This window comes from Dasypus novemcinctus, chromosome 19 (genome assembly GCF_030445035.2).
Source record: "Dasypus novemcinctus isolate mDasNov1 chromosome 19, mDasNov1.1.hap2, whole genome shotgun sequence".
NCBI lineage: Eukaryota > Metazoa > Chordata > Mammalia > Cingulata > Dasypodidae > Dasypus > Dasypus novemcinctus.
The window spans coordinates 79,988,368-80,000,096 of NC_080691.1; positions in this window are offsets into that span (position 1 = coordinate 79,988,368).

Below are 11,729 nucleotides of genomic sequence, written 5' to 3' on the forward strand. Positions count from 1 at the left end.
TATTTTCTTCTTTTGTCTGCTCTTCCAGTTTCCACTGACTTCCAGCTTCTCCCTGTGTGGCCCTATCCAACCTCTCACTACTGGTTTCTTCTCTTTATAAGGTCTCCAGTACTATGGAATAAGACCCACCCTCATTCAGTGCGCCACACTTTGAAAATAACACCTTATTTACAATAAATTCACACTCACTGGAATGTGGAATAAGAACATGTCTTTTGAGGGGTACATAATGCAATTTAACACAGTTATCGGGATTTATGAACTAATAATTTAAAAGCCTTTCTGAACTCAGCAGCTTCTTGTTATTCCTCAAAGAGCAGACACTGTGAGAACAATGAGGCCATGGTGAGAATCACTGTGGAAAATACATGTATTTCCCTGCTGAAGTTTAAACCTTTTTTTTTCCACATTATAATTAGATGTTTGCATTTTGTCGATGAGGAATAAATATTGAAAAGGAAGTGAAAAAATATTTGCAAAATACATGCTCATCTATGCAAAAAAGCCTTTAAATTTTGAGAAATAATGAACTAGGCAGTGAAGTGTCTAGATATAATATTAACATACAAAAACCAAGGGTTCCCACTTACCAACCTTAACCACCTAGAAAATTTAAAAGGAGGGAAAATCATACCCACAGTAGAAACACAAACTAGAAATTAGAAATAAACAAAAACTGTATAAAATGTTTATGGGCAACTATTACAAAGGTTTACTAAAGAAATTACATGAATAAGTTGAAAACAACATGATATCAATGAATGGGAAGACTCAATATTGTAAAAACATTCTTCCCCAGAAACTATCGAGTTGATGCAATTTCATTCAAAATCCCAACAGGAATTTTTACGGAGCTTGGTAAGTTGGTTCTAAAGTTCATGCAGGCTCCCAAGTTTGCGAGGAGCTGTGTAAAGTGACAGCTTTCAGCCTAACTGAGAATGAATATGTCGGACCAAAGAAAGATTTGTCTGAACAAATCCAGCTTGGTGGGTAACGAGCATTCGTTTAGGGGGATTATGTAGGATCCTCGTCCTTGGCAGTGGGAGGAGAGAGCACAATTTCCGAGCTCAATTATCCGTGCTTGCTGCAAAAGGAGAAGTGCATGTCTACATGCAGATGAGGAAGGCACGTGAGATGCAGCAGGACGTCTGAAGAAAGCAGCGTTACAAGATGGACTGATCGGTCACAAGCTCACAGCCAGTTCCTGAGGCGTGCCCTTTAACGGTTTAGGAACAGAACGTTGCTGTGCCTGGAAGGGAAAAGAACGGGACGGGGTGAGGGAGAAAATGCAAAGTCTTATATGCCATAAAAGGGCAGTGAAGGACAAGAGGAAATAAAAGGAGGCCTTGTACTACCCAAATCTAAGCATATTTTAAAGCCATAGCAATCAAAGCTGAATGATTTTGATTTAGACAAATAATTCGACGAGGCAGAATAAAACGTCTGGGCTCAGAGGCATGTAGACTCTATCCTGTTGGATCATGAATTCCGCCATCATTCTAACAAGAGAGGCTAGAAAAGCAAAACGCACATTTTCCAGAATCCCATGCAGGCAAGGTTCTAGAGGTGGCTAGGGTTCCGCTAATCGGGTATGCTCACACATGGCTGACTTGGTACTGAGTCACGAGAGGGGACAGCCAGCGTGGATCCTGGCAGAAAACCATGTGGTTCCGGGGCCAGCAGGGATATCATCAGCTTCCCGCTTTGTCCAGCAGCTTCCTGACTCAGCAATTTCCTGCCCATCAGCAGATTTCCTGATCACAGAAGTGTGATTCTATCATCAGCTGCTGTAGGGATGATACAGCTTTCTCAACTAGGGGCCTGGGACTTGTTACTAGAGTCTGTTCCTCCAGCCCTTTATTGGTGGTGGCGGTCAGACTTATTGTCCAAGTATATCAGTGGGCTCAGGATATGATCGAAACCATCCTACGGTCACTTACCCAGTCCCTGAATGCACCGTTGGGGCAGACACACTCAGCTCTCCAGAGAATCTTCACGTCAGCTTTGTGGCCCATTACAAGGGCTGTAGGGTCAGAAATACCAAATGAAAGGCCCTGGAGACATCTTTCCTTGTGAAAACAGTTAACCTAAAGCACTGTGACATTGCAGGGACCTGCAGAGATTGGTGCCAAAGTCAAAGACTCTGAAGAAGCAAGGAAACGATTGCTGTCACAACCCCAGGGTTTCAGCTTCCTGGGCTGCTCGAGAAAATATCATGGAAAGGGTCAGGTTGAACAATGGGAATTTATTTGCTCACCAGTTGTGAGGCTAAAAGGAAGTCCAAGCCATCATCAAGGCAATGTTTTCGTCCCAAAGACTGGCTGCCAGCAATCCTTGGCCCTTGGCTTCTCTTCCACTTGGCCATGCACATGGTGCCCTCTCCCTTCTCTTCCTGGTTCCATCGATTTTCAACTTGCTTCTGTGCCTTTCTCTCTATATCTGAATTTCAGTCCACTAAGAAAGGACTCCAGTAAGGATTTAAGACCCATCCTGATTGAGGCGGGGCATCTTAACTGAAGTAGCCTCATCAAAATGTTCTACTTACAGTGGGCTCACACCCACAGGAATGGGTGAGGAACATGTTTTTCTGGGGTACCTATAGCTCCAAACCACCACACCCAGCTACTTTGCCAACAGAAGGCATGGATCTTGGTGGATGATGGGTTACATCAGGTGGTGACTCCTGTTGAAGCTGCCACTCTAGATGGCGTTTCTTGGACAGAGCAGATCCACACATCATCTAATAGGCAGGTTTTTATATGATAAATGCAATTTCCTTAATCTTAGTGAAAAGAGAGCACCAGAAGCAACTGACTTTTACCTGATGAGAACAGTAACAGACTTTCATCATTTTTCTTTAGAGCTTCATTGGCTCAAGGTGGAGGTTGCAGAGGGACTTGAACGTTTCACCATCCCATGGGAGATCGTTCTGGTCTACTGTATGGATGACATCAGGCTCCCTGTTTACTCCCTAAACAGGAAGTAGCAGGTACTTGACCTCAGTGTTGGCTGAAAGAACCTACTGCCATGATAGAAAAGTTCTAGATCTGTGACGTCCAATCCAGTAGCCAGGTGTGGTTATCAAGCGCTTGAAAATATGGCATTTAAATAAGGAACTGAAATTTTAATTTAATTTTAATAAATATAAAAAATTTCCAGGTCTTTTATACCAAGGAGGAAATGGGACGTTAAGGCTTAAAATGAGCAAGGCCCCAATTTGGAATGATGGACATGTTTTGGTAATGGATGGTGGTACTGGTAGCACAAAATTGTGAAGGAAATTAACAGCACTGATACATATATCTGAATGTGACTATAAGGGGGAATGCTAGATTATATATATATGATAAAGAAAAAAAATCCAAGAAACATTACACAGTGAACCCTAAGTTAAACTATGGACTACAGTTAATAGTACAATTATAAAAATATGCTATCATCAATTGTAACAAATGTTACACACCAACGTGTGTTATAATAGGATGGTATATGGGAATCCTGTATTTTACGCATGATTGTTCTGTAAACCCATAACTTCTCTAATAAATGGGGGAAAAAAAGTCTTGAAAATACCTAGAACTGGAAACTGCTAGGTCATAGATTTGATGTATATTAATTTAAATTTAAAGTGCCACATTTGACTAGTGGCTACTGCAGTGAACAGGACAGCTGTAGATGCTTTGAGGAGACACACCAACATTCCTCTGATGTTGAGAGACAAGTGCCATGAAATTATGAGACCGTCAATTGAGTTAAAATTTAAAAAAAATTTTTAAACAATTTCAAACTCTCAGGAGGGTTGCAAAAATACTATCAACCCCATACGAAGAACTCCAACATACCCCCAACCCAGATACTCCACCAACTTTTTTTCTTTAATATATATTGTTCAAGAAGTTGTAAGCTTTCAGAACAAGCATGCATAATGTGCAGAATTCCCACCCATCATGCCTCCACCAGCACCTTGCATTGTGGTGGAACATTGGTTACAGATTATGAAAGAACGTCATCAGACTTTACCACTATGGTCCATAGGCTGCGTCTGGCATAATTTTTCCATGACCCCTATTATTAGCACCATGGATCAGCATTGTGCGTTTGCCCCAGTTCATGAGAGAACATGCTCCCGTTTGTTCTGTTGCCCACAGCCCGTCTTCCACCGGTGGTTCCCTGGTACTCAGTCCCACGCCTTGCACATTCAAAGTGCACATTCAACGGCTCCCACTTTCATCACGGAGTTGTACAGTCATTCCCTCGGTAAATTTTTGAACATCTTCCTTAGTCCTAAAGAAAAAATCCGATACTCCTATATTATTGACCCTTACTGTTACCTTCTTTGAAATTGATGTAGGAGTATTACAATATTGCTGTTAACTACAGTCCATAAGGTATTTTCCTGTGCATCAATATATTCTTACCACCTTGGGATTGTAGCTCATAGAAGTACATTCTTGGATTTATACTAAAATCCTCATGCACGTCTGGGTTCACTGTTATTGATCCCTTACCTGATTCTCTATCTTTCAATTGTCATTTATGTCCCTAAACTACTCCTTTCAGCCACAATTCCATATATGAACCCTGCTAGTTCTACTCACTATAATGTATTACCATCAACTCTATCCATTTCTACTCTTCTGCAGTCAAGCCAATGAAAAAGTCTACATCAGTATCCCTTCTCAGCCCTCCACGTTTTCTCCTAGAAACCCATACTCTAGATTTTAACTGCGTGTGTTTATTCTTTGTATTTAGTTTACATGCGACCATACAATATGTGTCCTTTTGTATCTGGCTTATTTCACTTAGCGTAATGTCCTCAAGGTTCATCCATATTGTCATATGCGTCCCAATTTAATTTCTTCTTAGAGCAGCATAGTATTCCTTTGTATGTATCTACTACATTTTGTTTATCCATTCATCAGTTGATGGACACTTGGGTTGTTTCCATCTTTTGGCAATTGTGAATAATGCCACTATGAGCATCAGTGAGATCCTCTGACTTGTAATATTTACTGCATCATTCAATCTATCCAGAAAAAAAATATATATATATATATATATACATAAACAATTGAGAGTAGGTTGTGTGCGTCATACTCCTTGAACACTTAGTAATTCCATGTGCGTTTCCTAAGAACAAGGATATTCACTTAGGTAACCACTGTAAGGACAGCTACCAAGTGTTAGAAATTACACATTGTTATAAAGCTTATAGTCGATACACATGTGTCCCACTAATGTTCTTTTGGGCACTTTCTTCTCTATTATTAGTTCCAGTCCAGGACCATATATTGCCTTTAGTTGTTGTCTGACATGTAAGTTTTTGTTTCTAGGAGGTCAAATAGACTTGAACCTGTCAGGACATGCCTCTAAAGTGCAAGACTAGTTGCTTTATCCTTTCTTTATTCTCTAAGGAACAGACACAAATCATGGTGCGCCCCTTTTGATTTTGGAAGCAACGTGTACCACATTTGATATGTTTTTCGGACCCAGATGGCAAATAACCTTTAGGTTTGCCAGTTCCAAGTGGGGCCCACCTTGTGCAAGCGATGGCTCTCTTTGTCCAGACTTCAGCACAAGCTACTGTGCTACTTGGGTCATAAGACCCAGCAGAGGTGATGCTGCTCAAAGAATCTGTGGCTTTTTAGAATGCTGCATGGAGCCTGTGTAAGCTCCTAGAGGAGAATCACAGTATAGCATCCCTGTTTTTCCTTTTTTATTTTTATTTTATTTTGAAATAACTTCAAACTTACAGGAAAGTTGCAAAATTAATTAAAAAACAACATAAAAAACTGCAACTATTTTCTATCCAGATATCCAGAATTGCCAGCTTCCAGTGTTTTGCTCTGTTATGTCATTCTATCCATTCATCCACCCATCTAATCATATCTATCCATCCATCCATTTATCCATCCAACATGTCTACACATTTGCAGTAGGTTATATACATCATGTTCCTCTAACATCACATTTTTGTGTACATTTCCTAAGCTCCCTTGGGTTTTGGAGAAAAACCATGCCTCCTCAACAAATATCTTGTCTCTTTTTGAGAATCAACTCTGGCTTGCTATTGAACGCTAGGGGAGACCAAAAGCTTGATGATGGGACCCTAAATGCCCATACTTCTTGAGCTGCTCATCTTGAACTATGGGAATTTTAATGATGTTTAAAAATCAGTGGAGAAAAATAGTCAATGTTGCGGTCACCCCTCGGGCTGAAGTGTGGTTTGCTGGCCTGGCGGGGGAGCAGCCGCAGTAGGCCTAATTCCGCTGCCCCCATAATAGGGTGGTTGGTCGGGCCCACCGCCACCCCTGAAGGGAGCTCGGCATGGGTGCAGAGAGCCCTCGGGTCTCCCCTTCTCGGCAGCCATGCTTCCGCGGCTGCCCCTCCTCCCGGATGGCGCCACACGATGCCTGTGGGGCGGCACCCTTCTTCTTCCTTCTCCCTGCGCAGGCGCAGGGCGGAAAATTCCAGTCTGCCCTTTTCCCCTCCCCCGACAGCAGCAACAGCCAGGTGTGTGCGGGAAACTCCAGTCTGCCCTCCACCCCAGCAACAGCAGCCACCAATCCCTAAACCCTGCCCCTTCCCCCAGCAACAGCGAGAGCCAATCCCTAACCACCACCCCTCCCCGTCCAGTACCGCCCACTGACCTTTCGCCGGCAACCAATCAGAACAGGGCGTGGCTTAGACCAATCAGCCTTCCCCAGCCCCTATAAAACTGTTGCCTCTCCCTCAATAAAGTGGACTTGCATGTTTACCTTGTCTCCGCGGTAGTTCTTCTGCCGTGCGCCCTCCAGTCCTGAGAGCCCCCGACAAGGGCCTGGCCTCCCTTGTCCCCAGTTCGTCGCCTGCTTCTCCGGGCGACCCCTTCGTCGCCTGCTTCTCCGGGCGACCCCTTCGTCGCCTGCTTCTCCGGGCGACCCCGTCAGCCGAACCGCGCAACCCCTTGTGAGACCGATCCCTCGTCTGCTGCCGGACCGACCCCTCGTCCCAAGTGGGACCGACCCTTCGTCCCAAGTGGGACCGACCCCTCGTCCAGAGCTGGACCGACCCCTCGTCCGCAGCCAGACCCCACCTCTACCGACCGAGCAAACCGTCGCACAATGTGGCTGGGACAAGTGCTGTCCCTTTGAAAAATAAATTCATACCTTACACCATTAACAAATAAAATTTTGGATGAAAAAGACAAACATAAAAATAAAGCTATGCATATAATTAATAGAAGAAATATATAATAGCTTTATAAACATGGAGTATGGATGCTCTTCTTAAGACAGGGAAAAAGATATATAGAAAAATGTTTATAACATGAACTATACTTAAGTTAAAAAGTGTCCACATGATAAAAGACAAAGTTAAAAGATAAAACATGCCCTGGGAGAAAATATTCGCAGCATATATACAATAGTCACAGCATTTGTATTTAGAATATGTAAAAGAATATATTTTTACATATATTCTTCGTAATATATGTAAATCAATGAACATTGGAAAATGCCAAGTCCATTCAATTGGAAAAGAGTAGCTTAGTCAATTAATAGTGCTGGGAAAATTGGATGTCCATATGCAAAAGAATAAAGGGTGGACTCCTCTTTCACACCAAATATGAAAATTGATTCAAAATGGATCAAAAACCTAAATACAAGCATCCAAACTGAAAACTACCAGAAAACATAGGGAAGCATCTTCAGGGCCTTTTGTTAGGCAATGGTTTTTTAGACTTTACACCCAAAGCACTAGAAACAAAAAAGAAAAATAGATAAATGGGATTGCACAAAATTAAGAACTTTTGGCACAAAAGGACTTCATCATGAAAGTAAAAAGGCAACCTTAGAATGGGAGAAAATATTTGGAAACCATGTATCTGATAAGTGTTTAATATTTAGAATATATAAGGAAATTCTGCAACTCAACAACCCAACTAAAAAAATGGGCAAAAGACTTGAATGTACATTTTTCCAAAGATATACAAATGGATAAAAAAGCACATGAAAAGCTGCTCAACATCAGTAGTCATTAGGGAAATGCAAATTAAAACAGTGAGATACATTTCACACCCAGTAGAATGACTACTATTTTTAAAAAGTAGAAAATCACAAACATCGCTAAGGATATGGAGAAATAGAAACATTCATCATTGGTAGGAATGTACAATGATGAGCCTGATGTGTAAGATAGATTGGCAGTTCCTCAGAAAGTTAAGTATAGAATTACCATATGACCAGCAATTCCATTTCTATTTTAATTCCCCAAAGAACTGAAAACATAGGCTGGTACAGATATCTGCATACCTATGTTTATAGCAGCATTATTCACAATTGTCAAAAGATGGAAGCAATCCAAGAGTTCCTCAACCAGTGACTGAGGAAACAAAATGTGGTATATCCACACAATGGAATATTATTCAGCCATGAAAAGGAATGAAGTTCTGATACATGTGATAACATGGATGAACCTTGAAGACATCATGTTGAATGAAGGAAGCCAACCACAAAAGGACAAATCTTGTGTGATCTCATTAATATGAAATAATCAGAATAAGCAAATCCATAGAGCCAGACAGTAGAATATAGGTTACCAGTGGTTGGGGTGAGGGTAGGGAATGGGGAGTTAACATTTAAATTGTACAGATTCGATTTGGAATTATGGGACATTTTTTGGAAATGGATGGTGGTGATGGTAGACAACATTGTGAACATAGAATTAATTGAATTCTACATTTGAATGTGGTTAAAAGGGGAAATTTTACATTGTAGATGTTAAGAGAATGAATTTTTTTTGAAATCCTAGGACTGTGCAACTCAAACAGTGAAGCCTAATGTAAACTATCGACTATAGTTAATGGTACAATTATAACACTCTTTCATCAATTATGCCAAATGTCACACGCTAATGCAAGGTTAGAGGGGATGGGATACATGGGAATTCTGTATTCTCTGCATGATTTCTCTGTAAACCCCCAACTTTTCAAAAATGAAAATAAAAAATAATAAACGTTGGCAAGATGCCCAAATTCATCAAACAACTAATTATGAAAAGGCGAATTAAAACAGATTTTTTAACCACTGAGCTGGTACCTCCCTACCCAGAAAGATCATTGGTATATATTTTTATATGTAAAATGAAGTTCTCCTCTCTCTAACGTGCATATATTTTTTATAGTGACACCCACACATATGTATACACTCATATATTGATATTTAAAGATTTCTCTCCCCGCCCCTCCCCTCATTGTCTTTGTGCTCACTGTCTGCTTCCTGTCTCCATTCACTTTGCGTTCTTCTGTGTCTGCTTGTCGTCTCTTTAGGTGGCACCAGGAACCGATGCTGGGACCTTCCGGCGTGGGAGAGAGGCGCTCAGTCTCGTGACACCTCAGCTCCCTGGTCTTGTGTGTCTCTTATTGTCTCTCCTCTCTCTTTTTTGTTGCATCTTCTTGCTGTGCCAGCTCTCCGCATGTGCCAGCACTGCGTGGGCCAGCTTGCCTTCACCAGGAGGCCCTGGGAATCGAACCCTGGACCTCCCACATGGTACACAGGAGCCCAATCGCTTGAGCCACATCCACTTCCCCCACATGTATTTTTTAAAACTAAAAAACCACCTAATGGATGGGGAGGGCCATAAAAAATGACTTTAGCCTGATCTGCATTGCATTGCCTTTTTTTCTTGCAAGAATGTCTTTACAAATTTATAATTTATCATTTATATTGTCATCATTTTATATTATAATCTGTAGTAAATTTTGTTATGTTTTAATGGGAAAAGTTTACATTAAAAAACGGAATAACAGATTTATAAAATATATTTTATGTTACAAAGTAAGACACTAAATTTATCATTGAACTATTTAATTTATATATATTTTAAAAGGAAACTAAAATGTAAAGGGACTCTGAGCTGCTTCTGGGTATCTAGAATCTTGAGACACACTGAAAGTTTTATTTCTCCTGTGCTGATGGGTTGTCCATCTCTGGCTGGGAGAAGTCTCCCCTTACCCCACCGGATGTTTTTTCAGGGACCAACACTGTGGAGATGAGAGAGGAGTACATGTCTATCTGCTTTAAATTGCTGGTATTTTGGACTTCGCTACAACAGCCAAACTCATCCCTAAACATGGAATTAATCAAGCATCGCACTGGTTGACCAACACTGAGTGTGTGTATATGCCCCCAACAAACAGGTTCCTCTCAACCCACGCCCCTGTGGCTGTGAAGCCACCGTCAACAGGGCCGTGACGGTGTTTCGTTAAGGGGCGGCCGACGGACTCTCGATTACTGGAGGCCTCGTAAAGAAGAACCTGGAAATCACAGAAGCCAGAAAGCAGAGGACATCCCTGCGTGACAGGAGGCAGAGCATTTTGGTTTGCTAAGGGCTGCCAAGGCAATATACCAGAAATGGGCTGGCTTTACAGTGGGGGTCTAGTAGGTTAAAGCTTATTCTGAGGCCGTGAAAGTGTCAAAAGCAAGGCATCTTCAGGTGACGCTTTCTGCCCGAGTCGCCGCTGTGCGTGATCAGGTAACTGGCAGCATCGGCTTGTCTCTCCCCTTTCCTCCAGCCCTCTCTTTCACTTCTGGTTTCGGTGGTTTCCTCTCAGCTTATTGACTTCAGCTTCTGGCTCCCAGGACCTTTTATTTCTGTGGCTCCAGTTTATAAAGGATTCCCAGGAAGAGGATCCAGACCCACCCGAGGCTATGCCTTACTGGGGTAATCTAATCAGATAACCCTAAACTGAATCTCATCTAATCGAAGGTTGACAACAGGTTCACCCCTACAGGAAGGGACCAATTTAGGAACACAATTTTCTGGGGTTTATAAAATATTCAGACTACCACACTGAGACACAAACCAAGGAACCCTGAGGATTTCACAAGCCAGCACCAGAACATCACGTACTCTGCAACAAAGGATAGCCTTGCTGACACCTTGATTTTAAACTTCTAGCCCCCCAAACTGTGAGCCAACAAACGCTTATTGTTGAAGCCAACTCCTTGTGTGGTATTTGTTGTAGCAGCTCTGGCAAACTAAGACAGGCTGCTCCAACAAGAACTGCTAACCTGAACTGAGATCCTTTGGGGTGAGATACCACATTCCCCGTATGTTATGTTGTTGACTCTTAAAAGACCCCCTGGGGGTTGGTTCTGTTCATACAGATTAAAAACCTCTGAGGGAAACAGATGTGGCTCAACCTACTGGGGTCCTACTTACCATACGAGAGGTCCAGGGTTTGACGCCCAGGGCCTCCTGGTGAGGGCGAGCTGGCCCATGCGAACTGCCGGCCAACGTGGAGTGTTGGCCCACGTGGGAATGCGGCCCCGCACAGGAGTGCCAGCCAACGTGCAGAGCTGGTGCAGCACGATGATGCAACAGGAGACACAGAGGAGAGAAAATAAGATGTAGCAGAACAGGGAGCTAAGGTGGCGCAAGAGAGTAATCGCCTCTCCCCCACTCTGGAAGGTCCCACAGAAGGTCCCAGGATCAGTTCCTGGAGCCACCTGATGAGAATACAAGCAGACACAGAAGAACACACAGTGAATGGCCACAGAGAGCAGACAAGGAGGAACGGGGGAAATAAATAAATCTTTGGAAAAAAAAAAGAAAACTTCTGAGACTTCTCAGAACATTGACGTCACTTGCAGAAAGTCAGAATTTGGACCCCAGAACTGATTTCCAAATCTGAGCCTCTCACCCACCCTTCCCCTGACAAGGACAAAATGTTCTCATCCACGTAGAAA